Source organism: Pan troglodytes, chromosome 11, assembly GCF_028858775.2.
Source record: "Pan troglodytes isolate AG18354 chromosome 11, NHGRI_mPanTro3-v2.0_pri, whole genome shotgun sequence".
NCBI classification, from domain to species: domain Eukaryota; kingdom Metazoa; phylum Chordata; class Mammalia; order Primates; family Hominidae; genus Pan; species Pan troglodytes.
This window is the reverse complement of record NC_072409.2, coordinates 101,932,863-101,959,112: the sequence shown is the minus strand read 5'-3', so window position 1 is coordinate 101,959,112 and position 26,250 is coordinate 101,932,863. Positions and strand designations below refer to the sequence as shown.

Sequence of the window (26,250 nt, the reverse complement as noted above, 5' to 3'; positions counted from 1 at the left end):
TAGGCAATTGTAACCATAAGTAAGTATGCGTATTTCCAAACATAGAAAAAGTACAGAAAAAAATGCCATATTATAATATTAAGAAACCACTGTCATATATTCGATCTGTCATTGACCAGAATGCCATTAATTGGTGTATGACTGTATTATTTTTATATTACGAATGACTATTTTTTTGCCTTTATTTTCTTAAGTATATAAACTTCACTATTAAAGAAGTGTAACTCTGACAAGATCTCTTTGAAGACAACATGCAGAATCTCAAAAGGCCACATGTAGAATATTCAAAAAGTGTTGAAGTTTCAAAAATCTTCTAACATTTTAAATGCCTTATAGACATAAAACAAAAGGTAAGTGGAATTTAAAACATATTTATTCAATTAGGGGACAATTCTTTTGAACAATTATATATAATACTTTGATTTTTTCACTGTCTTAAAAAATGTCAACTATCTACCATAAATGTGCAGGTAAACTGGCTGAAGGAGAAGTTTGTATTCTGCATTTATTACCAGATAAGTTCAATTTCTGTCCTCCCTAAAATCATGGTTATCAACCTTAAGTGTTAAAAACAGAACAGGGACTTTATGAAAACAAAATATTTGAATGAGCATTAAAAACATTGTTCACATTTATACATCCACAACTCACATTGCCTTAAATATAGACTAGATTATACTAAGGGCTCACCTTACAGCTGTTTCAACACAGGCCTAGTGAAATGTGTTATTGTGAGTAAAGGGGATGGGTAGAGGTTTTAATACTGACAATCAAAATTGAGACTGACATAGTCACCAAGTAAAGAACATGCCATAATTTAAAATTAGTCAATGAATAATTTTTTTAATTATTGAAAATACAATGGGCTACGAAGATAACATGCTTGATATATTTCCAGTCTAAATGCATAGCATGACCTCTTTGTCTGAACCACTTAAAACTGCCATGTTAAAGATCAAAACGATCACTTCTCCGCCTTTTGGCTAAGATCAAGTGAAGATTGAAACATATTAAATACTATATTTATAAAAATAAATTAATGAACAAATAAACACAGAGTGGAGAAGGAAAAATTTCTTCCTTACAGTACAATGCCAATCAACAAAAGTAAACAGAATGATGGAGTTCGAAAATCCCCAATGAATGGGTGAACGTTTGAGGAGGATTAGGATATTTACATGGTTTCAAAGTAACTCTCCACAAATTCCTTATTACTTATAAAGGATAACTTTATAATAGAATTTTAGAGTGGAGAAACTTGGCAGATACCACCTTAATCAGTGATGCAAGTTACCACCAACACTGGGACAAACTAATATATTTTACCTCCTGTTAGGATTATCTGCGAAGGGCAAAACAGCACCCATCACTTCTGTGATATTTTTTATAAAAAGCATAGCCTGACTCTAATCATAAGGAAACATCAGGCAAACCCAAACTGAGAGTCATTCTGCAAAACAACTGGCCTGAACTCTTGAATAACAAGGTCAAGAGAGACAAAGATAGGCCAAGAAACCGTTCTAAATCAACAGAGACTACAGAGACAAAAATATAGAGCATGACCCCAGGTTGGATGCTGGGCCAGGAAAAAATTTTTATAAAGGATGTTGTTGAGACAGTTGAGAACATATGAGTTTGGACTATGAATTAAATAAGAGCATTGTATTAATGTCAGATTTTCTTATTTTGTAATGGTTCTGTGGGTAGAAAAGAGAATATCTCTTCTTAGGAAATCTTTTCTAATTTCTTCTTATTGTCTTACGAAATACAAATTATAGCATTTAGAGGTAAGAGGGCACAATGTCCCCAGATTGTATCAAATAGTTCATAAAATGTACAAATACACGTAAATACATAAAGAAATGATAAAGTACATGGGGCAAAATGTAAACATTTTATGATTTATCAAAGTAAGTACAAAGAAGCTTACCTTTAATATCATATGGCTCAATCTAACATCCACATGTTTATTGACATATATAATCAACTAAAAACCACTTAGGGTCTAGAAACACTTACTAATATGATCACAATTAAAAATACCTAAGAACAAGTATGTGAACCTGAATGAAATACAAATCAGTATATAAGTATGCTGAATACGATTGTCATAGTTGACATTCTCACAGCAAACATTGCATTTTTCAAATTATATTCTTTCAATAGCTTTTTGGCCCAAGACATAACACAGGAAATTATTTGAATGCTTGAGTGGGACATCTCCAAATGACCAATCACATCATCACTGATATTACATCTCACTTTTTACTTGAGTTTGTTGCATGGAAAAGTAATTCATCTCTTTGAATATGTCTCATAAGAAAAACAGAACTCTTCTAATTCTCTTCCAAGAAACCCTGGGGCAATAGTAAATTCTGCATCCAAAATTTGAAAGGAATTTTTACAACTTGAAATCCCACCGTCAAAGTGTAGCCTGGAAAATATTTTTATAAAACTAAAGGTAGAACAAATAATGTAAAGAAAAAAAATCCGGATGCATTCGTACGCTAGCCAAGCAACATCAGATTATTCAGCACTGTACCTACTGATCTTCTTAATAAGCCAGATCCTAAAGATTCATGGCACTAAAGATTCAGGATGGACACACTGCAACATCATTAAATATTTTCTAAAATGATCATTCATTTTGTGGATGGATTTAATGCTAAATCCATCCGAGCCCCCAAAATGGAATTTTAATCTAATCCTAGTAATAATGCATTTTTCTCTAAAATCTTCAAAAACAAAACAAAATCAAGCCATAAATGAAAATTGTTTAAAATAAAAGTCACCCATAATCTCGGCATGTAAAGATAACACCATCACTGTTAAAACTTTCGTATGTTTCATACCAGCATAAACCCATACATGACTCCATCCATCCATTTGTTTTTATATACAAAATAAGTGCTTTGTATACACAGTCTGTACGTTGTTGGTTTTCCAACTCCAAACATTTTCATATGTTTTTACATATTTCTTTCCTAACAATTCAAATGAAGATGCTATGGAAAGTGGACCAATATCTTCAAGACACAGAAAAGCAGTCAACCAATGGTGGAAGTGTTTAAGGACAGTTCCCAAGGTTTGTTCACCTGTGGGAAAGTCCGAAGTTGAACCTCAGTGTTAAGACTGCATAGGAATGAGAAGGTTCTTCTTCCTTCTCCTTCTCCCAGTAAGACCGCATGGTGTACTGATCCTTACTGTTAGGGAATGCACCGTAACTCTGTTTGTACTGGGACATTCACATTCTTTGTGTGGTCTGTCTTGGCCCTAATCTCAATTACCTGGTGAGACTAGAATGACAGTTTCTAATTATTTTTTTCAGTGTAAAAAACTCATAGACCTATATGACCATTTCTATTCCATTAGTCCTATTTCCATTAGCAGTTGCTACTAAATAAACTGCCCATACCACAATGTGGTCTTAGCTCCTCTCCAATAACTCCTCCCTCCCGTCTGCATCTCATACACCAGTCACTCTGTTCTAGCCACTGCTGCCTGAACATGCCATTTGTTCTCCCTTCCCTATATATCATTCCTTGCTCCAAAAATATCCTTTGATCACTTCTCTGTATATTGAAGTTACACACACACATATATACACACATATATATACACACATATATATACACACACATGCACTTCTGTGTATCGTGATCTTCATTACCTTTCCTCATCCTCCCAGTGTGAACTGTATTTCCTTCCTCTGTTCTCAAACATTTGTTGTATCTCAATGCATTTTTTTCTTTCAAGCTTGAGTCAGATTTTGTTTTTGCAATTTTTAATTGTATCATTCCCCATAGAGAAACTTTCCTGAGGGCACGGCTGTGCTTTAGTCTTTCCTATTTCATGCAATTTTAAAATAGTATCATGATCATATTAGAAGTTTATCTAATATATGAACTGAAGAACTAAAACAGGAGAATATCAAGAGGCTTTGGACAAGCTAAACAAAGTAAACTACGGAAAATCTGCTATATTGTGGGTCAGTTAATTATTCAAAGAACCAAAACATGGCTGAGATAATTGTACAACTTTGTGTTTTAAGGGGAAGACTGGCCTCAGCATATATTTGTTTTATTCTAAATTTTAACTACTTCCAGAAACAATATTGGCCCAGAAGACATCAACTTTTTCCAAGTTTGGTATTGGCTTCACCAACCATTAACATGTTTCACTTTCCAGTGCCCCTATACCAGAAGGGCTACATAATGTACAAAATGAAAATGTGGGGCCATTTGCTTAAGGTTATTCAGGGCTTCAGGATGTTCACAGCAGAGCATTAAACCGAGTACAGGGCCCTTCTAAGCACAGGACTCTGCGCAACCGCACATGTCATGTGAAGCCAGTGCTGTCTGTATAAAATGTCTGTCTGCAGTTTTCCATTCTTTCAATCGAGGTAAAAACCAAAGATTCTCACACAAAGTGAATACAGACTTCCTAAAACAATCCAACAAGAAATGGAACAGAAAGAAGGGCCCAGAATTTTCAAAATATTCCTAGACCTATTATGCAAGTTTCTTTCTTGACCTGTGCACAGAATTCTCTGGGTTATATTTCCTTTATATATCTACTTTTAAATTATATTTTTGTAGGTTCCAAGTCATGCAACAAAAGGCTTGCAAACCTTTTCCAAAAGGAGAGTGGGGGTGCGTTATTACATTCCAGAAACAATATTGGCCCAGAATATTTTACTTTTGCTGATGAATATTTTACTTTTTCGGTTAAGGACTCTGTTCATCTAAGTTTTAGCTATTTTTTTTTTTAAATGGGCCTTCTCCGACCATCTCAGTCTTCAACACAGGACAATTTCTCTTGCAAAAAAGTGAAATGTATAGAATTGACTCCAGTCCTATAAGACCCATTACTTTCAAAAGCATTTTATCTCAGAGTGCAGGCTGCAACATGAGCCTTTCAGTGGGGTGGGGACTAAGGAGGGAAGTGGTAGAGAGGGAGGATGAGGGAGATCAAGGCCAACGGGAGAGCCCACCAGAGGTATGCTGGGTTATAATTAATGGCATGAGGTTACAACCTGCAGCTGACTTCGGTTACAGTAAAAGGTCAACCTTCTGCTGCAATTTGCATTTACTGATTTGGAGTCTGCTACAGTCTTCTCTTTCCCTCACTCCCTCAGGGTTGGTTGTCTAGCTGATCCCTGTTGCGTGCCTTTCTTTATTCCAACAAAGATTCTTTTTTCACCCTTTACACAAACATGCACCCACACCCATACCTCCACCCTCACCCACGTTCCCGCAGAGGCACACGGATTCAAAGACTGGACACTTCCACGGCTTTTATTGTATATCAGGGGATCCGAGGCTTTTGGATGCTTCTGCCAAAACCGACTGCATTCTTCTGCCAAGTCCTCTCCCTCATCCAGTGACATTTGGAAGGACAAAGGGGGCAAATTCAAATAGGCCTTATTTCCAAGTGGATAGTACATTCTCTGGTGAGCATAAAACAATTTTGGTATCAAAATCATTTCATCTGAAATACTCAAGGGCTTGAGGAATCTATCTCTGGTGGAACTGAAAATGGGGAAATGATATTGGAATGTAGGAGAGGGTAGGGAAGTAGCCAGCTGGAAAAATCCTGAAGCTATATGCTGCCAGAGCTGGTGCAGACATTCCCCAGGGAGCTGGGTATTTAGGAGACTGGAGATCTCTCTCACCACACCAGGTTCCCTCACCATGCTTCACTCTGAAACCACTGCTCCTCCACAAGACAGGGACTGCTTGCAGACATCAGCCTCCTGTCAACTCCCTCGCCTGCTCTTATGCTGGCAGGTGTAGATATCCCTCTGCTTCTTTTCATTCCCACTCCACACCCTCCAATGAGTGCCCTGCCTTCTATAGCTCCCCGTAGCCTTTATTCAAATCGCTGCATCTTCTATCCCAAAGATTCCCAAAGTCCAATCACTTGTGTAGCATCTTTCATGACTTGACATTTTCAGTTATCACTGACTGGTATTGTTATCAATATTTTTATTTTCATGACTCACTTTCCTTAATACACACATTTTTAATGGAAAGTTTTCATCACTGCTAAATGGAAACCGATATCACTTGCAAGCAATAGAATAGAATATTAAATGCTAGATTAGAATAATAAAAAGGCATTCATTCGGGGACCTCTAAAAGCCATCTCGCCTGTATCTATGGTACCCATACCCCTCTTTGAGAAGCACTGCTCTTACCAAGGCCTACTTGAGACAACTAGCTAGTCTAATCAATTTATTTGAGGAGAGGTGTATCCATCAGTTGTATTTTTACCTAGTATCCTTCACAGATAAACAGACACATATGCCTGGATGCCTTCATGCTCAATCCAGAAAGGAAAAAAGTCAAAATTCTCAGAATTTAGCTCCTTTGACTGAAAACTCTCCACCTCCCTTCTCTAAGCTTCTCTCAGAAAGACTGAGGAATGAATGAATGAAGACATCTATGTTGCAATACTGACCAGAGCCAGTGGAAAGTACATTTTGGATCTTATAGCTATGCAAGCTACCCATAAATATTGGGCTTTTCATTTAATTTGCAAGTACTTACTGAATTCAAATGAGGACTTAGACCTGGTACCTAAGATCTCATTAGAGATTCGGAGTGAGAATTCACAGCTTAGCAAGAGAATTAGGCTTAGGAAATCCAAACCCCTTTAGTTTTCTCAAATTTGATTACATTCACAGGTGAATAAAAGGAAGACCATTTCAAAGTTCAATTCATGTGCAATCTTCACATTTAAAATTCAAATCTCAAGTTCATCTCAAGGCTTCCTGCTACAATGGTAGTCAACATAGTGACACCAAGAACAGCCTGATCTTACTCTCAGCATCCAGACCTTTTCAGGGACAGGGATAGCTGGCTGATGGATGGTTTACGGTCGGAAAAGGTGGCTGCACACATGGATGGGATACACAAGGTGGCTTGTAAAACTTATGAGCCATGCTCTGTAGTGTGACCTGGGTGAAGGATGGTTCGGCTTCAGAGGAGAGATAATTAAAAGCAATTAAGTGCTGCTGGAGAGACAGCAGAATTCAGCTCAGACTTCACGGCTGTGCAAACCCAGTCTGGGTGAAGGCCAGAAGCCCAAAACCCTCACCTTATTTACTTAAGGAAAAAAACCAACAGATTATTAAGCCATGAGTGCCATCAATAGGACAACATTTAATAGGGTCTGAAAAATATTTTTGCGCCCCCGTGCATCCCAAGGAGCTGCGCTGTCTGCCTATCAGAGGCACACCCTGGGGTTCCTTCACTATGTTCTCATACAATGCCAATGCAAAAGAAAAGAGTCATTCACATCTCAGTGCATTCTTTTCTCCAATTTCTTGGCCATCACCTTAAAGAGAAGAGCCTCAGGGAATGAGAGGACAGAAGAAAGTGGTCTGGAGAAGAAAGTGGGAAACACAATATTTGAGGACAGAGAGTTCTGTGTAGAAACGCAAGAGGTGGGATTCTGGGGTATAGGATAGGACAGAGTCAGAAGAATCCCGCAAAACCAACGGGTGGGTGCCGCTTTAGGATCAGGGCCAACATAAGCCTAATGGAGGGCCTTGGTTTCCTAGGCAACTGGGAATAATAATACTCAGAAGGTGGTTACAGGCACCTGGTTAAGTGCTAGCCTCTCTAATAGTCATCTATAATTACCATTTTATTACTCTTAATATTATAACCTACTTGATATGTTCTTAATTCCTCTTATAACTGTCTTCTTTTTCTTTGGGCAGAAATAACAATTGTTATCATGTCATCCCCTCCACAATGAAGTAAGGAAGCATAAGTCCTAGATTAAGATTAAATGTGCTCAAATGTATGCAGAAAGCAAAAACACTAGGAATTCTGAGTAACCGGGCTCTTTACTGCCTGTATCCCCCCAGGAAAACAAAAGCAAAGCTTTTACACACAGGATGTTAGTTATTACCCATCTCCACCTGCTTAATGTTGAAAGGGTGGGGGAAGAGGTGAGTTTTTCCCCCACCCTTTCAACATTAAGCACTTGGAGATGGATAATAACTAACATCCTGTTTGTATATCACAACCATGAGAATATATTGTTTGTTGTATTCCTTCTAAGAAAGGCAAAAATAAGATTTTATCTAGTCCTACCTACCCCAGGCACCTCAAAGAACTTCAAAAGCTTTCAAGAAGTGTCAACAGAGAACAGAGTTTATGTCTTAAAAGCATAAATCAATTTCCTTCTGAAACGAACAGGAACAGTCTTACATGAGAAGGCAATTTTCAATATCAATTATATATGGATCTATGGGAGGATGTATATGAATATATACACATATGAAGCTAAGGGAAGCCTGTGAGAATAAGTGGGTCTGTGTTTACAAATTGAAGGAAAAACAGAGAAATAAAGTCACTTTTGAATGTCTCTTGTTGTCTTGAAGAAATAAAAAGGAAAAGCACAATACAATTCAATCAGGACTCTATCAACCCCAAGTCCTCCTTACTTTACCTACTAAATGTTTCTCCAATTCATCCAGCTCTCTTTATCTTTCACTGTCAACATCCTACAAAGTGGTACAATTGATTCTTTCATATTATACTCTAAACGCTTCCTAACTCATGTCTCCACAGTTACTCTGATTTTACTTATAATCAATTTTCCACATGCCTGTTGGAGAGGTACATTAAAAATGCAAACCCGCTCATGTCATTCCCTTGATTAAAACCTTTTCAGTACACCTCAAATTTGTTAAAGGCCAAGATTCTCCAGAAAGCACAGCATGACCCAGGCCCTGTCTACCTCATCAGCTTCCCATACACCCTTTGCTGATCACTTGCTGAGCTCCAGCCCCCTGGACCTGGCTTGCTCTATCTCCCATTCCCTATTCCCCTTCACCTAAAACTCACCTCCTCAGGGAAACCTTCTTGACATCCCATCTCTGGTCAGGTCTTCCTAAAAGTAGCTTATACTTCTCCATCCATAGCACATATTACAATTTAGAGTAATTATAAAATTAATTATTGAATATCTATTATTCCCTGATAAAAGACCTAGGAGAGCTAAGATGGTATTTTTTGTATTCCCATTTCCACAAAACCTAGAGAAGTGCCAGGTACCTAGTAATAGTCACTACTTATTGAGTGCTTACTACATGCCAGGCACTGTTTTAAGAACTTACATGCATTAATTAATATAACCCTCATCACAGGCCTATAGGTTAGGTGCTACTCTTATCTTCGTTTTAGACACAGGGAGGAGAAGAAATTTGCCAAAGATCTTGTAGCTTTGCACAGTGGAGCTGGAACTGAAATCCAGACAGACTCATTTTAAGATATCTCTTAATTACAATTCCACATTACCACATAGTTGGCATTTAGTAAGTATTTGTTAAATCAATGTGTTTGTTTGACAAAAGATATTTTCCAAGTAGCTATGGTCAGACACTATACATGATATGGGAGAGCAAGCAGCAAGGAAATACAGAGTCCAACCCTCATTAGGTGTGTACTTTAATTCTTAGTTCTGTGTTAAATGCCCTCCTTTTATTTTTTCATCGTTGTCGATTCTTATTTTTCCAGCACAGTTCAATGGTTAATGCTGTGCAGTATTAACTGTTTCACAGATCTGTCCCAGAAATTTTGTCTTTGGAGAGTTTTGTAATTGAATGCCATATTCATAATAGTTCTGAGCTTTTTTGAGCCTCGCACATTAAAAAAAAAGAAGGGTGGGGAGGAGACAGGAAATTATAGAGTGCTCATTGACAAAAAGAAGCATAATAGTCCATCGGACACTTCTTTTTTTAGTGCCCTAAAATTGATAAGTGATATTGAACAACACTGTGGACGAACTTGTACACCTGTTTGCAGAAGATGCAAAAACAATTTAGTTTACACTCAGCAGAAGTTCAGAAAATTAAATTCCATTATAATTTTATGATAGCATTTTTATGTCCGGAGTTCTGTCCCAGAGCACTACCCAGAGAAGTGCATGGCCACTATAAATAAGAAGACCTTTATTTGTATAGTTTGCAACATTTTTGAAAAGCTGAAAAATTATGAATCCTCCTTACCAAAAACAAGGATCTATGGGTTAAAACACAAACATACATAGCCACACCTCCACACAGATTCAATTTTGCATTTAATTGCAGTGAGTTGATAAACCTGAGGCCAATTTATGGACTCAAAGGACCCCAAATTAAGAATTTCTGATCTAGAAGAATACACGTTTACAACGTTAAAGTTTAATAGGCAAATGAGTCATTAAGTTGACTCAAAAACAGTGGAGTTTTTTAAATGTAGATTCTGATTTAGTAAGTCTGAGTTGGGGCCTGCGATTTGGCATTTCTGAGAAGCTCTCAGATTATGTCACTGCTGCCAGTCCATAGATCATATATTGAGTAGCAAGGCCTGAGATAATCTCTCAAATGTCAGTGATCTCAGTTCGGCTTTTGATAAGACTGGGGAGTCAAGGATTTGAAGTTGAATTTCGTGGTCAGTACCTATAATCCAAATTTTTAGAAGCATTCGTTAAGAAGTAATTCATTTGCTGTAGACATTAAGCTTGCTAGAAACACTGAAAACATGACATGATTTCTCACTCTGTCCAAATGCCTCAGCACTTGTGCATAGAAGTGGCCTTCAGGAGAATCTGCATACAAGGCTAACATTGTCTACATGAAGAATTTGGATTTGCTCAAATACTTGAGTACTTGGTAAAGGCACAAGTGTTTTCTGCCATAAGATAGGGTATTCTTTGGCAGCTGTAACCAAAGGTTTTATTATTAATCCAAAAAAATTAATATATTAAATCATTGATAGACACCGAATCAATAAAGTAAATTGAAAACTAAAATTGCTTTAGTTGTAGGTGGTGGGACGTGGAAAGGGAAAGCCAGAGATTTCTGGAAACTCCCCAGCTGTATTTGTACCTTGACGGTGCCTCTTGAAAATCTTAAGTAAGCTCATTGGAAACATGTCTTGAAAAACACTGCAGAATGACCTGAAATGAATGGTTTGGATCTATGTTACTAACAGGTCACCTCAAGAGTGTGAGTATCCATTTCTGAAGGTTTGCCCAATATATTCACTTCAGGGATTGAAGAGTTAAAGAAATCTGGATTTGAACCATCCTTTTCACACCCAGATCTGCTACTCTAAAAGTCTATGAGTCCATTCTTTTCTAACTTAATTAGGACCTGGAATTTAAGTACAGTGTCAAGCATTTTGATATTTGTCCATCCTTCCATCTCCCAGGGTGAAGAGGCTTTTTTTTCATGGCCAGAAGTCACTGGTAATGAGTTAGATAATTAGATTCTATTGTTGAGAACCTAGACCTGCTCATTCTTTTCCTCACTTTCAATTCGTGTGTGTGTGTGTGTGTGTGTGTGTGTGTGTGTGTGTGCGCGCGCGCGACAATATTAACTTTTCACTTAACTGCTGGAAATTGCAGGGAGCAGACAACTGCAGCTGAAAGAGGTGAAACAAAGAAAAGGAGGGAAAAAAAAGGAGGGAAAAGCTTTGCTGCAGAGTTTTTTTCTTAAGGGAGGAAGAAAAAGATTTTGTATTTCATAACACAGAGCATTAAAATGATGTAGCCCCACACAATGAAAACCTTGTGTTTTATTAAAGTGAAAAGGCTTGCTCAAGGCCTCCATTACTCATTTCCGGATGGAATGGCAAAACTTCAAGTTTGAAAAGACTCAAGTAGCTATAATCAAACTTTCCCTGGTAGCAGCTGATAACACAGCACTTTCCAGAAATCCATTTTGTAGATTCTGCAGATCAGCTATTTTCAGGACTCTCAGAGGCTGAACTCTGCACAAAAGGGGTAGCAGCACAGAAAGCCTGGAGATACTTAGTGCTGGAAGAATGTTTTCCACTACTTTAGGGTGGAAACTGATGGGAAATTCAATGGGTGGGTAAAAAGGTCACTACCATAATGCGAAAACCAATGTTTCAGTATCTCCATCCCACAACTCAAAAGGACCAAGGCAAAAGTACCCAAAACCCTGTTACCCCACTCACCTTCCCCTTCAACCAGAAGGACGGGGTTCAGAGACTCAGGGGTAGACGTCAGGTAGCAAACAGCAAATCTCCTGCCAGTTCCTCATTTATGCTGGAGAACAGGCACCTGGTCTTCATTAACATTGCTGCGGTAGTTAATGCGTTGCAGGTGTGAAAGTGTGTGGCTGAAATCTGACAAAACACCTGTCTTTTGTGGCACCATTAGATCTGCCTAGTGTGGGACACGACCCCCTCGGGTGTGCTTTCTCCTGCCTTGAAAGCCACAGTAAGCATTGTCCTGTAATTACAAAATCAGAGTCATCATTGCTGGGAAGAATTCCTTAACAAATTATACCTAATTAGTCTGAAATTACCTTTAATTCATGGTGAAACCATAGGCTTAACTGTGTTCTATAACACCTTCCTTTTTATCTTTATGCAAATATGATTATACACTATCAAACTGGCACCACCAGGCATAAAAAACAGCTGCAGCTAGTTCTTTGGTTACTAAATGGGAACTGGACGCATGCCATTGATTATGTTTTCTGAAATGCTGCATCAAAAAAAATAATAATAATATCAGCCAGTTCCTTCTCTGTGAATTCTAGTTTTCTTCCCCACCCACAGAATCCTAATTGAAAGCTGTGAGATTGATCTCCCTTGCCCAACCCCCCACCTCCTCACCACATTTTCTGCAGAGACGTGTGTACATCTTGCTGCCGCCCAATCTTTTAGAATGTCATTAAGTGTCAAAACATACCTCATTTTATTTCTGATCACAGCTTCTTATGATATGGCTTATTTGGCTCTCATTTTCATCTCAAATCTTCACAAAACTTTTGATTCAATGCAATTTGATTCATGTACTGTGGATTAAAAAGTTACTCATGTAGCAGGCATTGATCTACGAGATTTACATATACTCTGTTATCTAATCCTGGCTGCAGTCCTATCCACTATGTGCTACTATTATTATCCCCTTTCTGCAGATGAGGAAACCAAGGCATAGAGATGTTATATATCTTACATGAGGTCAGGAAGCTAGAAGAGACAGAGCGAACATTCTTGCCCAAGCCATCTGTTTCTAGCATGCTCTTATCCCTTCTAATGGGCATTCCCAATGATGTCCAAGGTCTTTCTAATTGACACTGATTACTTTCAATTCTCCTATCACACTTCTGAGCACAACATTGTAGGAAAATTTTTCCAGTTAGTTGGCATGTAAAGGTGAAAAGTTTCATTGTCATCAGAGAAAGAAATCACAGCTGACTCCTCCGTTGAATCCATACAATTTGTGTAGCAATTATATTTCCTCCTCTACTCCAATGAAGGCATTTTTAGAACCAAAGTCATATTTTCTGTTTCTTTAAAAACAAAAACAAGCTGAGTGTATCATAGGTATTTTAAAATATGCATGTCTTTTAACTGGATCATACTTGGGTAACTTTTGCTCTGATACGAAAAATGTTTGAGATGCTTTCTCAAATTAAACCAGAGTTTAATTCTTCAGAAAGCAATTAAAAATATTAAATGCTTTTAGATTTTAAGGTCTGTTGCTTCTTTCTGCATCTTCTAGAGAAGTTCCTTGAAAAATTAGCATCGGCTTTACAACAGTCATTCCCATCCTACAAAGAATGACAGACCATATTATTCCTAAGTACAATCCAATCCCAGGTTCTCTGAAGATTGTTCACTTTGAAATTGAACGCCAGACCACATCTAGGTTACTTTCCAGATAGGGTTTTGCAAGTATACAAGAGATTAATTATCTTGAACAATTTCAGGCTTGGTATGCAAAGTCAAACATGTAATCAGGTGCAGAGGTTGTACCAGACACCTCAGTAGGATGTCTTGAAGTTCCCCTGGAATGTAGTGGTGAACTGGTTAAAAAAATAATTATAAGACTAGCGGTAAGGTTTTGGCTGAATACTACTTTTGTCCAGTATCAATCAATTAAAATAAAAGCATTTTTTGATGGTTGTTCAAACAAATATCCGGGTCCATCTGTGGCTATTTTATTTATGGCATTGCTGTTTTTCACCAACAACAAGTTGGCTAAAAATCAGGTTTTAAAATCTTAATTAGAATCAAAACATGATCTTCTCATTTCATGCCTCCGTTCAAGTTCATGTTACTGCTGTGTAGAAAACGGAGTCTGCTTTCTGGAGGCAGATCCTGACTCCTGCACCATGGTAATCTACACAGCCGGCCCACAGCTGAGGGATGAGCTGTATTTCTTTAAGTATTTTTATTAGGCTGATTCCCACAAGTTTGAGAACACTGTAATCGGAGACACTGCAAGGCCACATTAAAATAAGAGGAGGAAACTGAACTCTCATTCAACCCGTTTCCATGAAGTTTAGAATTTTCAACTCATTCCAAAGCAGAGGATGTTCCTTTTCACATCCCTCATGTTTTGTAAACACTGCAAGTGCTACTGGCTTCGTTTTCATTAGTAGGAGCCACCAGCTTATGTTTATTATTTTTAATTATTAGACCTTCTGCAAAGAGAACATTACTGCTGACAATTTATATTAGTGATGATGCATCCTGATTGGTCAGAGGTGTTATTCCCTCCTTCTTTCCTCACTAGTAATGTTTGTGATTATTTAGAACCTCCACACTTTGGTGTGTCGTGTTTTTCCCCCAAACAATTTTCTGTGACACCAGTTAACAACGCGTAATTACGATAACCAAGGCTGGGTCTATCTGATGCCGAAGCATCCGGTTGGAAGGCGAAATTTAGTCAAACATCTGAATGTTTGAGCTGCATAGGGCCAAACATCTGGATGTTCCCAAATATTTTCTCAAATATTTGGAAACATCCACAGATTTCTCCTCGTGTAGACAAAACATCCAGATGATTAACTGAATGCTTCTCTTTTCATCTGGATATTTGGCCACTGAATTTTCTTTGGGTTCTCTATATAAGAATATCTATCCAGCTGTTTTACATAGCCATTGCTACACCAAAACAAGAAACACAGGGAAAAAACACATCCTATTGCTCCAAGGCAAGTCTATCTAGTTTTCAGTAATTGTGACAAACACCACACTGAAGCATAAATTACCTCCAGAAGGAGAAATCTTTCTGTAGTCTCCTCTTATCCACAGTTTTGATTTCTGTGGTTTCTGTCACCTGCGGTCAACCATGGTCCAAAAATATCAAATGGAAAATTCCAGAAATAAAGAACTCATAAGTTTTACATTGCTCACCATTCTGAGTAGTGTGATGAAATCTCACACCATCCCACTCCATCCCGCCTAGGATGTGAATCATCCTTGGTTCAGTGTATCTGTGCTGTCTACACTACCCACTTGTGAGTCACTCAGTAGCAGTCTCAGTTATCAGATCCACAGTTGAGTTATCACAGCACTAGTGCTCAAGTTACCCTTGTTTTACTTCATAGTGGCTCCAAAGTGCAAGAGTAGTGATGCTGGCATATTGTCATAATTGTTCTATTTTGCTATTATTTATTGTTGTTGATCTCTTTCTGTGCCTAATTTATACATTAAACTTTATCATAGGCATGTATGTATGGGAAAAAAACATAGTATACATAGGGTTCAGTATTATCCATGGTTTCAGGTATCCACTCGGAGTCTTAGAATGTATCCCCTATGGATAAGGGGGAAACCACTGTATATCCTAAAAGCTAGGAAGAAAAGAGTTCAAGTGTCGAGTCTCAGAAAAGGAAATTACTTATCCAGTGTTAACATCTTGCAGTAACTATTTTTGTTGGCACTAATAGTAATTTCTGAAGCTCCAGTCTCTGTGTTCCTTCCCCAGCCATGTTCTTTGGGCTCCCTTGAATCGTCCTCCATCTAGTGATTGACAAAGTTAGACTAGAAGCTATTAAAACATTCAAAACTCTGGTTAGATGATACTAACTCAAAACTGTACAGATACATAACCTACAAAAATTGCAGTTTTTGTAAGCAATAGCCTCTCATCCAGAAGCTGGTAGCCACACTACAACATGTGAACTCTTCCTGAAATAGTATATAAAGATTTATACAAGTAGGCATTTTGTGCAGAGGAGGGAGAGTACCTAGAGATTTCTCCAGTCTCTCAAGGGCTGTTTTTCAATGAGTACCTTCTCCTTAGTGGGCATATTTTTAATACTTTCTAAAATTATTTGTGAGTTGGGAGAATCAATGCCTCTTATTGTATGTGGTTGTTTGTGATGAATTCTAGCAACATTTTGTTTCCTTCGTTGGGCTGGTTTCAAAGATAACATGAAAAGAATTTAAAGATATCAAAGACACTTTATGTGTACTCACCCCCAGCATATACTCCCTCTTAGCCAAGGATTGTTCAATTGCAAGAAACTGTTAGCCACTCAAGCTTGTGAAGAACAAGGAGTTTAGCTTAAGGAGTCAGAGTAATCTCTTGGAAACAGATGGCAGGACATACAAACAGGCCTCACAAGGGGCTAGAACTAGGACCTGCGATGCCCAGAGGCACAGGGGAGCCACTCTTCTGGTCTCTGCCTCTCTGAGACCACATGGTCCCTCATCTCTCGGCCCTCTGCACTATTCTGTAATTCATCTAATCTCTCTGTCTTGGTTCCTCACATGTACAATGAGGATAATGATAGTATCTACCTTAAAAGTTAGATGTGCCTATCAATGAGTTAGTCCATACAGCGTGCTTAGAAGACTGCCTGTCACATAATGAGCACACAATGAATGGCATCCATTGTTATTGTTACTATTGATTATTCTCTTTGCAGACCAAACTCTCCTGCCTGCTCAGCAGTACATATGGCTTTTGAATAGCCACACTCAAATGACAGCCCCTGTTCCCCAGGTTTGTTTGTATGATTCTCATTCTCATAGTTAACTAACTGCTGATTCTGAATCCCAATTTGAAATTCTCAAGAGAGAGGATCTAATGAGCCCAACTTTGGGCAGGTGTGTACCTCTGGCCCCATCAGCTGCTGCCCTGCCCAGGGATGCCACAGAGCTCACTCACCCCTTCATGACCTGGTGGGCAAACTCTTAGGGAAAGAAGAGTGAGTCAGGGACGAAACAGAAGGCATTCTTATGCAGATAGCAACATTTCAAACTTGCATTATATGGCATTAAAGTTAGAACACATAGCTGAGCGTAAAGGAAATAATCTATGATCTCTCTACTTAGGGAAAATTTTATTTTTAATATTTTAGTACATATTTATCATGCATTTCATACATATTTTTACCTACTTTATAAATGTAAAATGATACTCTGCATTTTGTTTGCAGTTTTTTTCTCACTAACAAACTGAAATTTTCCATTAACTATTTAGTATTATTCTACAATATGTTTCTTAATGACAGGATGGCATTTGTTTAAATACATATAAAATAGAATATATTATAATAGCCCATCTTTGAACATTTAGATTATTTTCAATTATATAACTTGTAACTGGTGCCCTCACATAGCATCCTTTGCATAAATTGTTATTCATATGGTTTTTTCTTCACTTTTAATTAAACAAGAAATAAACTCATGTATGGCACTTTATTTTCCATTTTTACTTCTATTGCATTATCTAGGAGTTTGTCTATTTTTATTTGTTTTTATCAAAGAGCCACTTTTTGGATTTATTTATCAGTCTATCAATCATTTGGGCAGGCTTCAATGGTGAGCTGCTAATTAAGTTAAAAATAAAAGTCAAAGACACAATAAGATTCAGGACATGATGAGGATATCTATGGAATATATAACTCTTTTTAAAAATGAACTTAATGATCTGTTTTGTTCAGTTCAAACTTTCTGAGACTGCAAGCCTACTTTGCAAGAGGAAAATCTCCACAGCTATGTCATCTACCTGCTTATAGGGTGTAAAATTCAATCTATGACTAACAAATCAATATTGTCAATTATATTACTTGGATATTCATTTGTCTTACATTTATTTATTTAGCCTGCTCTGTGGGTCAAATAAGAGGAGAATCTTAATAAAGAGTCTTACTACTATTGAACCTGACCATTTCTCCTTGTTTCTCTGACATTTTCCACATAATTTCTTTCACTGATACATTCAGATTCTATTACAGTATAAATTAATTATAGATTGAAACTTTAAATACTTACACTGCCTTTATTTGTCCAATTTATTATTACTTGATGTAAATTCTATTCAGTCATACACTAATATTGCTACTCCTTGCTTTTATGTCTGAACGTGACCAAGATATTTTTGCCTAAACTTTTATTTTTGTAACTTTTGAGTTCCTTTAATATGGCAAATATATATATATATATATATGCTGTTTTAATTCTGTCAGATATATATATATATGCTGTTTTAATTCTGTCTGATATCTTTTTTGTTCTGCTCAGAATTTAATTCATTTATAACTAATCAGAACTGATCAGTTTTGCTAAAAGTTTAGTCGTGACTCTCTTAGAAATGAACACATATTCAGATTTTATTTAACACCCAAGCAAACCAGACAGATGTCCTAATCAGTTCAAAAGAGAATCTGAAGAACAGATACATTTGATCAGGAATAGACATTAACGTACAAATGGGAGCAAACTGGTTTCTTGAGGGGAAGCTGGAGGTAGGTCAATTGACCAGGTCAGGGCAGAATTTGTGTTTATAGACAAGAAATATTTAGCATTGCTATCAGTTACCAACAACTTACAGTTGTGAACTAACTCAAAGACAATAGTGGCTAGAACTAGATAACTTACAAGGGTGTCCTGTATGGAGCCAAGCATAGTTTTTCATTAAAGCTCATATTTCCCTGAAGTTTTTTTTCGGTCATTCTGAATGCTTTCTGTTTTTTCAATTCTTTCCTATTTTATTTGTTTTCTATTTTATTCAAGTTATGTTTCTCCCTCTCTTCCATCTAGTTATTTATAGGAAATTAACCTCTCACTATGGTTGAACTGTTCGACTGTGCATTCTAATTTATTTTCCTCTAATTATTAACTTTAGATTACAACTTTTACTTCTTCCTACCAGTTTTTGTGATACAGTCCAGAACTCGAGGTCTAGTTTCTTGCCTTCAAATAACCACTGTCACTTTAAAATATGCATATTTTCAAGTACTAACATTTTATTGTTTCCTTAATTTATAATTATTAAGATTTATGTTTTACAATGATAGCCCTTATCTTTCTATATTTCATTACTTCCCTGTTCTTGAGTGTGTGTGTGTGGGTATGCTCATTTCTTAGTCAGAAAAGTTTTGCATATATTTATAAAAGAAACATATGTGTAATTCATGTATTGGCAGTCACTGTATATCCAATAAAGTGTTTCTGGTACCTTTGTATGTGAACAAAACCTATATATATTATAGAAATCTTTGGTGATAGTCTTTTTTTTCCCATTTAACACTCTGAGGAAATCACTTCATCGTCTTCTAGCTTCTCATTACAAAGGGAAAATTGAAATCTGAAACTGGATGTTTTTTATTCATTCACAGATGACCAGTCTTGTCTGCTTAGATGCATGTCAGATGGGTTTTTCCCCTTGAACGTTAAGACTTTCATCAGCATATATCTATTTGTTGTTAATTTCATTAATATTTTTTGGGGTTTTTTGAGCTCATTCAGTTTACAAAACCAGACCTTATTCACTAGCCCAGCCAAATGTCATTTAATTTTTCTGACTATTGCTTTCTTTCTGTTTATGCTGATATCCCCTTCAGTAACAGTCACTCTCATGATGTCAGTAATATATCCTCCAAATGACTTACCTCAGCTTTGATTGTCTTTATTTTTTTGTCATTTACCTCTGCATTCTGAAATATTTTTTACCAAGCATATATTCAATACCCTTCATTTGACTTACTATGATATTATTTCTACTCCTATTACATTTTTAAACTCTGTTCTTAAATGTTTACTTTAAAAACATTTTTTCCCTTGGAACTCATTTTAAATTTCTGCCTCTCTGCAACCAGTTCCAATTTCAAATCTGTTTATTGTATTATCATCTCATCTTACAGGTTTTATTTTATGGAACCCATGTTTTTCTAATATTCATAAGACCACAAAATGGTGTATAAACTGTATTTCTGTTTCTTTCTATAATTTTTTAAAATATGCTTCTGTCTGTGAATAGTATGATCCTGGTTGTGTATGTGCCTGTGTGTGCCTATATGTGTATCCAAAAATCTGAACCCTAAGACTAGAGGAAGAGGACAAAGTCAGCCAGCAAGATCATTTGTGTCACACAAGTCTAGAAACTCATAAATTCATTAACACATGTACTTCTTAAAAAAAAAAAAAAGGAGAAAGAGAGAGAGTCCCAAGGGAAGAATAAAAACAAAAGAAATGGTTGAAAATCTTTTCAAGGATGTTCACCTCATATATCCAGCCAAGAACCCACCTTACCCTAGAGGACTCTCCTCAGGTAGATTTACTCCCTGGAGAGACAAAACTAGTGCGATTCCAGAGTCAGGGTCCTTGGGCATAGTTGAGGGTGAAGCTGAGGTATCGTTCTGAAAATGGGGCTGAGGATCTAGGCTAGGAATGCATATTGATTGAGCTATGAGACTCACGTTACCCATGCAAGAGACTGGAAGTTTCCTCTCTGAAAAATGGCTCCTTACAAAGACTCAGATCATGACGCTCAGAGGCCACCAGCTGACAGGCCCTGCCCCTGTACACAGAAATTCTGATCTTCATTATAAATATGAACATACAGCCAAGGCTCACCACACATTTGAGAGAAGTCTCTAACAGGAAAGACTGGCCAAAATAAACAAATAAGACACGCTTGCAGGAAATAAAGACAATACAGTGAGCAAAGAAAGGTTTAAAAAAATTTTTTTAATATAGTATTAATAGTCTCATAGTAACCAGAAAAGATTTTTTGCGTCATGAGATAATAACACATTGCTATTTTTTAAAAGACTTTTCACAGAACAATTAAATAAAAATGCTATAAAGAAGGGATGATAACTGAGGAAATCTTCGGAGAGTAAAGCAAACCCACAAGAAAGGATAAAAAATAGGAGAGGAGGGAAAAAGTTAATAAAATCTGAGGAAGCGTCCGGGAGACCTAACATCTAAATAAGAATTTTAGAAGGAAGAAAACCTAAAAGTTGAAAACTAAGAAATTATCAAAGTAATAATACATAAAATTTGCCACATCTAAAAGAAATGGCTTTCTGGATTATGAAGACACAAGTGCACATCGTGATGAATAGACCCACAACAAAGAATATCTTTGTGGAATTTCACAATACTATGGGTAAAGAGAAGAGCCCAAACGCCTCCAAGGAGAAATAGCAGATCCCCAAGGAAGGATGAAGAATGAGAAGAGCATTTGACATAGCAACATTGGAAGCTAAATGATAAAGGAGCAAGCCTACACTCTGTCAGCAATGATTTTCAAGCCAGAACCCTGACTCCAGCCAAATTTTAAACCAAATGTCAAAGTAGAATAAGGATAGTTTCAAGCAGTCCAAGTATCAAAAAATTGTTCTGTCATGTTCCTTTTTGAAGAAAGCCACATAGAAACATACTCCATTACAACAAAGGAGTAAATCACAAATGACAAAGATGTGGAAATCAGGAAACTGGAGGTTCCACACAGTTAAAGACTAAGGGAATTCTAGAAAGAAAAAAAAAAGTGGTAAAAGAAGACCCCAGGATGACAACTGTGCAGAAAGCCCAGAGGAAACTCAGTCCAGATGTGGGGCATGGAGGGCTCCAGGAGCTACACGCCAGCTCCGCTTGGTTGTAATGAGGAGATTTGCATTTCATTTGGAGACTTTAGCAATAGTACACAGAAACTAAGCAAACCCACAGAAAGGAGGCAAGTCTTAGCTCTAGCCAAAACAAAAAGTTGTACAAGAAAGGTTATGACACAATGTAGCTCAACTGTGAGCATTCTTTATACGATCGTAATTATATAAATACTGACGACTGATAAGATTAAGTATTGATATGATTATACTGAGGGAGGTGGGGTGTATTAATTAGTTCAGGCCACTTTAACAAATTACCATAGACTGGTTGGCTTAAACAACACACATTTATTTATCATAGTTCTGAAGGCTGGGAAGTCCAAGATCAAGGTGCCAGCAGATTTGGTGTCTGGTGAGGGCCCTCTTCCCGGTTTGTAGGCAGCCAGGTTCTTGCATCCTCACATGGGAAAGAGCAGAGAGAGCTCTCATGTCTCTCCTTATAAGGCCACTGCTCCCATTCGTGAGGGCACCACCCTCACGACCTAATTATCTCCCAAAGCCTTCACCTTCTAACTTCATCACATTGGGAGTTAAGGTTGCAACATACAAATTTTAGGAGGATGCAAACATTCAGTCCATAACACAAGGGAAGGAACCTAATTCCTATAATAGGAAATAATATCTAAACTAAAAAATTAGCAGTAGAATGTGTTAGTTAAATATGGAGACAGCAATAAGAGTTATGTGATTGCCTTAGAAGGATGAGGATGGGGATAAGGAAAAGTAGACAAGCATTGTAAGTTGTTCAGTTGCTTTTTAAAACTAGAACTAAATATATTACTTTGATTAAAATAAAACTTTAAATTTAAATTTATAATAAAGGAACACAATCAAAATATATTTTCCTTCAGATTATTCAAACTATATGCTCATTTCTTTATGATTCAGAATTATTCACAAGATCTTTTTTCCCCCTAGTTTCTCATACTGAAATACTAAAAAGTTTATTCAGGGCTGGTATTTCCCTCAGAAACAGGGTGGGAGAGTCTTCTCGGCTTGCAGTTAGAGGATATCTTCCAGATTTCAAGTGATGGGCTTTGGCCAATATCAATGACCCAGTAGCTTGAAGGACATAGGAACAGAGATGGGGGTCTGGAAATCCTGGAAGGTGGGGAGTACGAGGTTTTAACATCAAGGATTTCCTCTTCATTTCTAGGAAAGCTCCTATTTCAGGGTTAAACCAATTGTGGGGCAGCTTCCTTCCAGGAGTGGAAATGATCTCCGTGATTGTTCGAGAAAAGGTTTCTTTACTGCCTTTGTTGGCCCTGTGCTTCCAATGCCCTGAAGCCTCTAGGCCCATTCCTCAAGAGCAACTCCACGCCTCATCAGTAAATGAGCCCTCTTAGGAAGCTGCCTCTCTGTAACTACTGCCACTGCAAAAGCTGGCTTTTTGGTATTACTGCCCACATTCATGGATTTGTGGGTCAGATTTCTCTAGGCAGCTCCCTGCTGCATCAATTAAGACATCTCAGCCTCAGGAAATGACTTTTCCAGAGCCACTGCCACAGCGCCTCTGGAGGCTTCAGCTCAGTTCCTCCAACCACCCAGAACTCTGACCTCAATTCTGCTCATAGTCAGTGGGAAAGAGGATCCAAATTCTGCTTTCTCTGTCATCCTAAACTCTTGTCTACAGTATGGGTCTCTCTGAGTCCTAAAGTTGTCCATAAGCCCCAAGATTTCTTCCACTTGCTTGTCACAAAATCACAAAACGTCCTTATAGCGTGCCACCTGGGGGTCCTTGCTTTTGACCACCATTGAATCCAGTAGGAATTCCTCAGGTTTTCTGACATTTGAATGGCTCTATTTCCCAGCTGTCGGTGCTAATGAACAGGTTTTTTCATGAATTTTTAAATTTTCTAGATCTTTTCCACGGAGGAATAGCTAAATATTGTCAGCCTAAATCAGCATACAGCAAGTATCAGTTAAAATTAGGTTCACTCGCCAAGGTCACGCCTTTGCGCTCCAGCCTGGGCAACAAAGCGAGACTCCGTCTCAAAAAAAAAAAAATTAGGCTAAGCAGTTGCATGTTACAGAAACTCAAAACACGGGTACTTAAATGAGATTAAGGTTTACTCCCCCCTCACATAAAGAAGTAAGGAGTTCAGCAACCAGAGTCGATGTAGTGACACCTTTTATATCATTGCTCTGCCATCCCTACGAAATGGTGCTTGTACTCATGACCCAAAATGGCTGCCAGGACTCCATCCAACAAGTCTGGTTTCCGGGCAGAAGAATAGAGGAAGGAGCAAGAAACTGTGCTCACATTTCCTTTAGAGGACACCTTCTAGGGCCACATCCAATTCTACTTATTTCTCATTGGTCAGAGCTTCGTAATGTGGCTTCATTGAGCTTCAGAAGAAGTTGAAAACCAATATTGGAGTCATTAAAAATCCTTGGATATGAAATGAAAAACAGTGATTCTAAGGAAGCTAAATGTATTTGATAAAAAGATTTTTTAAGGACAAAATAAAAGAAAAAATAGAAATTATAAAAAGTATACGACTCTTCTGGGATTTACAGGCTTCGATCTCTCTATCACGAGATTAAACTACAGAATAAAATCAGACAATATAAAGAAAAGCAGAAAGAAAAGGGATGGAAAAAGTATTGCTTTCACAAGAAATCTAACCTTCTATTCTTAGTGTCTCTTCATTCTATCTATTTACATACATATTACATAATTTCTGTTAAACCCCATTCTCAATATTAGAATAATTTTTTACAACTTAGTGTCTCCCAGGCTTGCGCAAAAATCCTAGCACAAGGGAGAAACCTAGTAAGTTTACATTAAATGCACAGTTGGATAAGGGGATATACGACTGTCGACAGCATGAGTTTAGCAAAACACATTGCCATGCACTAGTTATCAAGTATTAACAAAGCTTCTATTGTATGCATATTATAGTAATGATTATGACAAAGAAAATAGAATCCATGGATTATGCTATCCTGGATCTTAAAGTAGAATCTGTGGAGTACTTTTAAACCAACATCAGGAAGCAAGTATAATCACCAGTCTAACTTTCTACCACCAAATGTCTGAGATGAGCCAACAGCCAGCCATGAATCCATATTACATATAGGTTACAATGAATACATTATAGAATTCAATGGAAATAGAGAAGGTGCCAGAAAAATGTAAAGTCTGTTTACTAACCTCTGGTTATTTTTTACAAGACTGATAGATTCTGATAAACTTCAACCTCATAGCATGAGACATCTGTAATGACTTTCTTATGCTGCACCCAGTTGTGGGGCGATTGCTGTGACCTTTGAGTACGCACTTAGATCCTAAGATGTTTACAATAGTTCTCAAAGATAAAGTTTCAGAGCATAGGTTAATTTTATCCTTAAAAATTGTTATCCTTCCTTTGATTTATCCTTCCTTGTACTCTCATTAAATTACCTAGCTCTTCACTGGCCCCAAGAACATCTTAGCAGACTCAGGGCTCAAGCTTCATAGGTGAAAACCATCACCCTAACTCTGTGATGCACCTTATGAACTCACAAATCTCCTTTCTGCCAACTTATAGGAGCTAGGTGACAAAACTAGGAATAGAGACTTCTAGGAATTGAGACTTCTGAACAAACTAGAAATGGAGCCCGAGTCATCAGCATTTTCACCTGTGGCCCTGATAAGTGGCACCCTCCTCTGACCCACACAGCAACCCAAGTGCAGCATATGGGTCAACCACACTCTAGAAATGGTTTCTGCCTCTCCTGCAGCCTGATACTTTGATTGCATTGTGGTTGCTCTAAAAGCCCTAATACAGAGGTCTGTGGATTCTTCTCTTTACTATGCGGTTTGAAACTGGGCAGAGGGGAGGAGACTTCGGAAAGAAAAATTGCCCAGTGCGCCGTGACAGCTGTATAATTAGGCAAGGCAGGCCAGTGCTTACAGCATTTGTCATTCAGCAATTGTTCACACTCCAGGTTCCATAGCCAGGTGCTTCGAAGAATGAGGTGATGATAATGTCTTTATGTGACTTGAGCCCAAAGGACATACAAGCTCACATAGGCCAAGCAGGAACCCCAGCAGAATAAAATGAGCACTGCTTTACTTTCTTAGTGTTCACCAGTCTATTTGTCATAAAAAGTAAATGCACTTTGCTAGGAACTTTTAAACATTACTAAAAACACATTCAACCAAAGGAGGGCTGTAGGAAAGATTTGTAAACATTTGTTCCCAATTTTTTCCCCAAAATTTGAGATTTGTGATTTGTGACTCCCTTTGTGAAAAGAGGGATTGAATGCCAATGAATAGAAAGTGGACTGGAGGGATGGAATCTGCATAAGAGTTATTGAAGCAGCCTGCGCTTCTTTGGTCTTCTATTTATCCAGAAAAAGAAGAATCTCTCCCATTTTTAAAAAGCTTAAATGTCATAACTCTGACTGTTTCGTTAAACTGTACAATTCTCCCATGAATCGTGATCTCCTAGCACCCTGTGTACACAGAAGAAGACCTCGGTTTCTCACAGTTAAAATTCAAATAATCATGTCTGCAACACAGGTCGTTTTTACCCTAAACCATGTTATCTCTTGGACTTATTTTCAATTTATTTTTTTAATGATGCTCA

General features: G+C 37.6%; 1 long non-coding RNA gene across 1 annotated transcript; it reads left to right on the top strand.

The window, feature by feature from the left end:
* Positions 1-259: 259 nt before the first annotated feature.
* Positions 260-17,938, top strand: LOC101059163 (uncharacterized). Its single transcript, XR_169939.3, has 3 exons — positions 260-350; positions 16,703-16,779; positions 17,723-17,938. It is a non-coding gene; the product is annotated as an uncharacterized LOC101059163 (long non-coding RNA).
* The last annotated feature ends 8,312 nt before the right edge of the window (positions 17,939-26,250 follow it).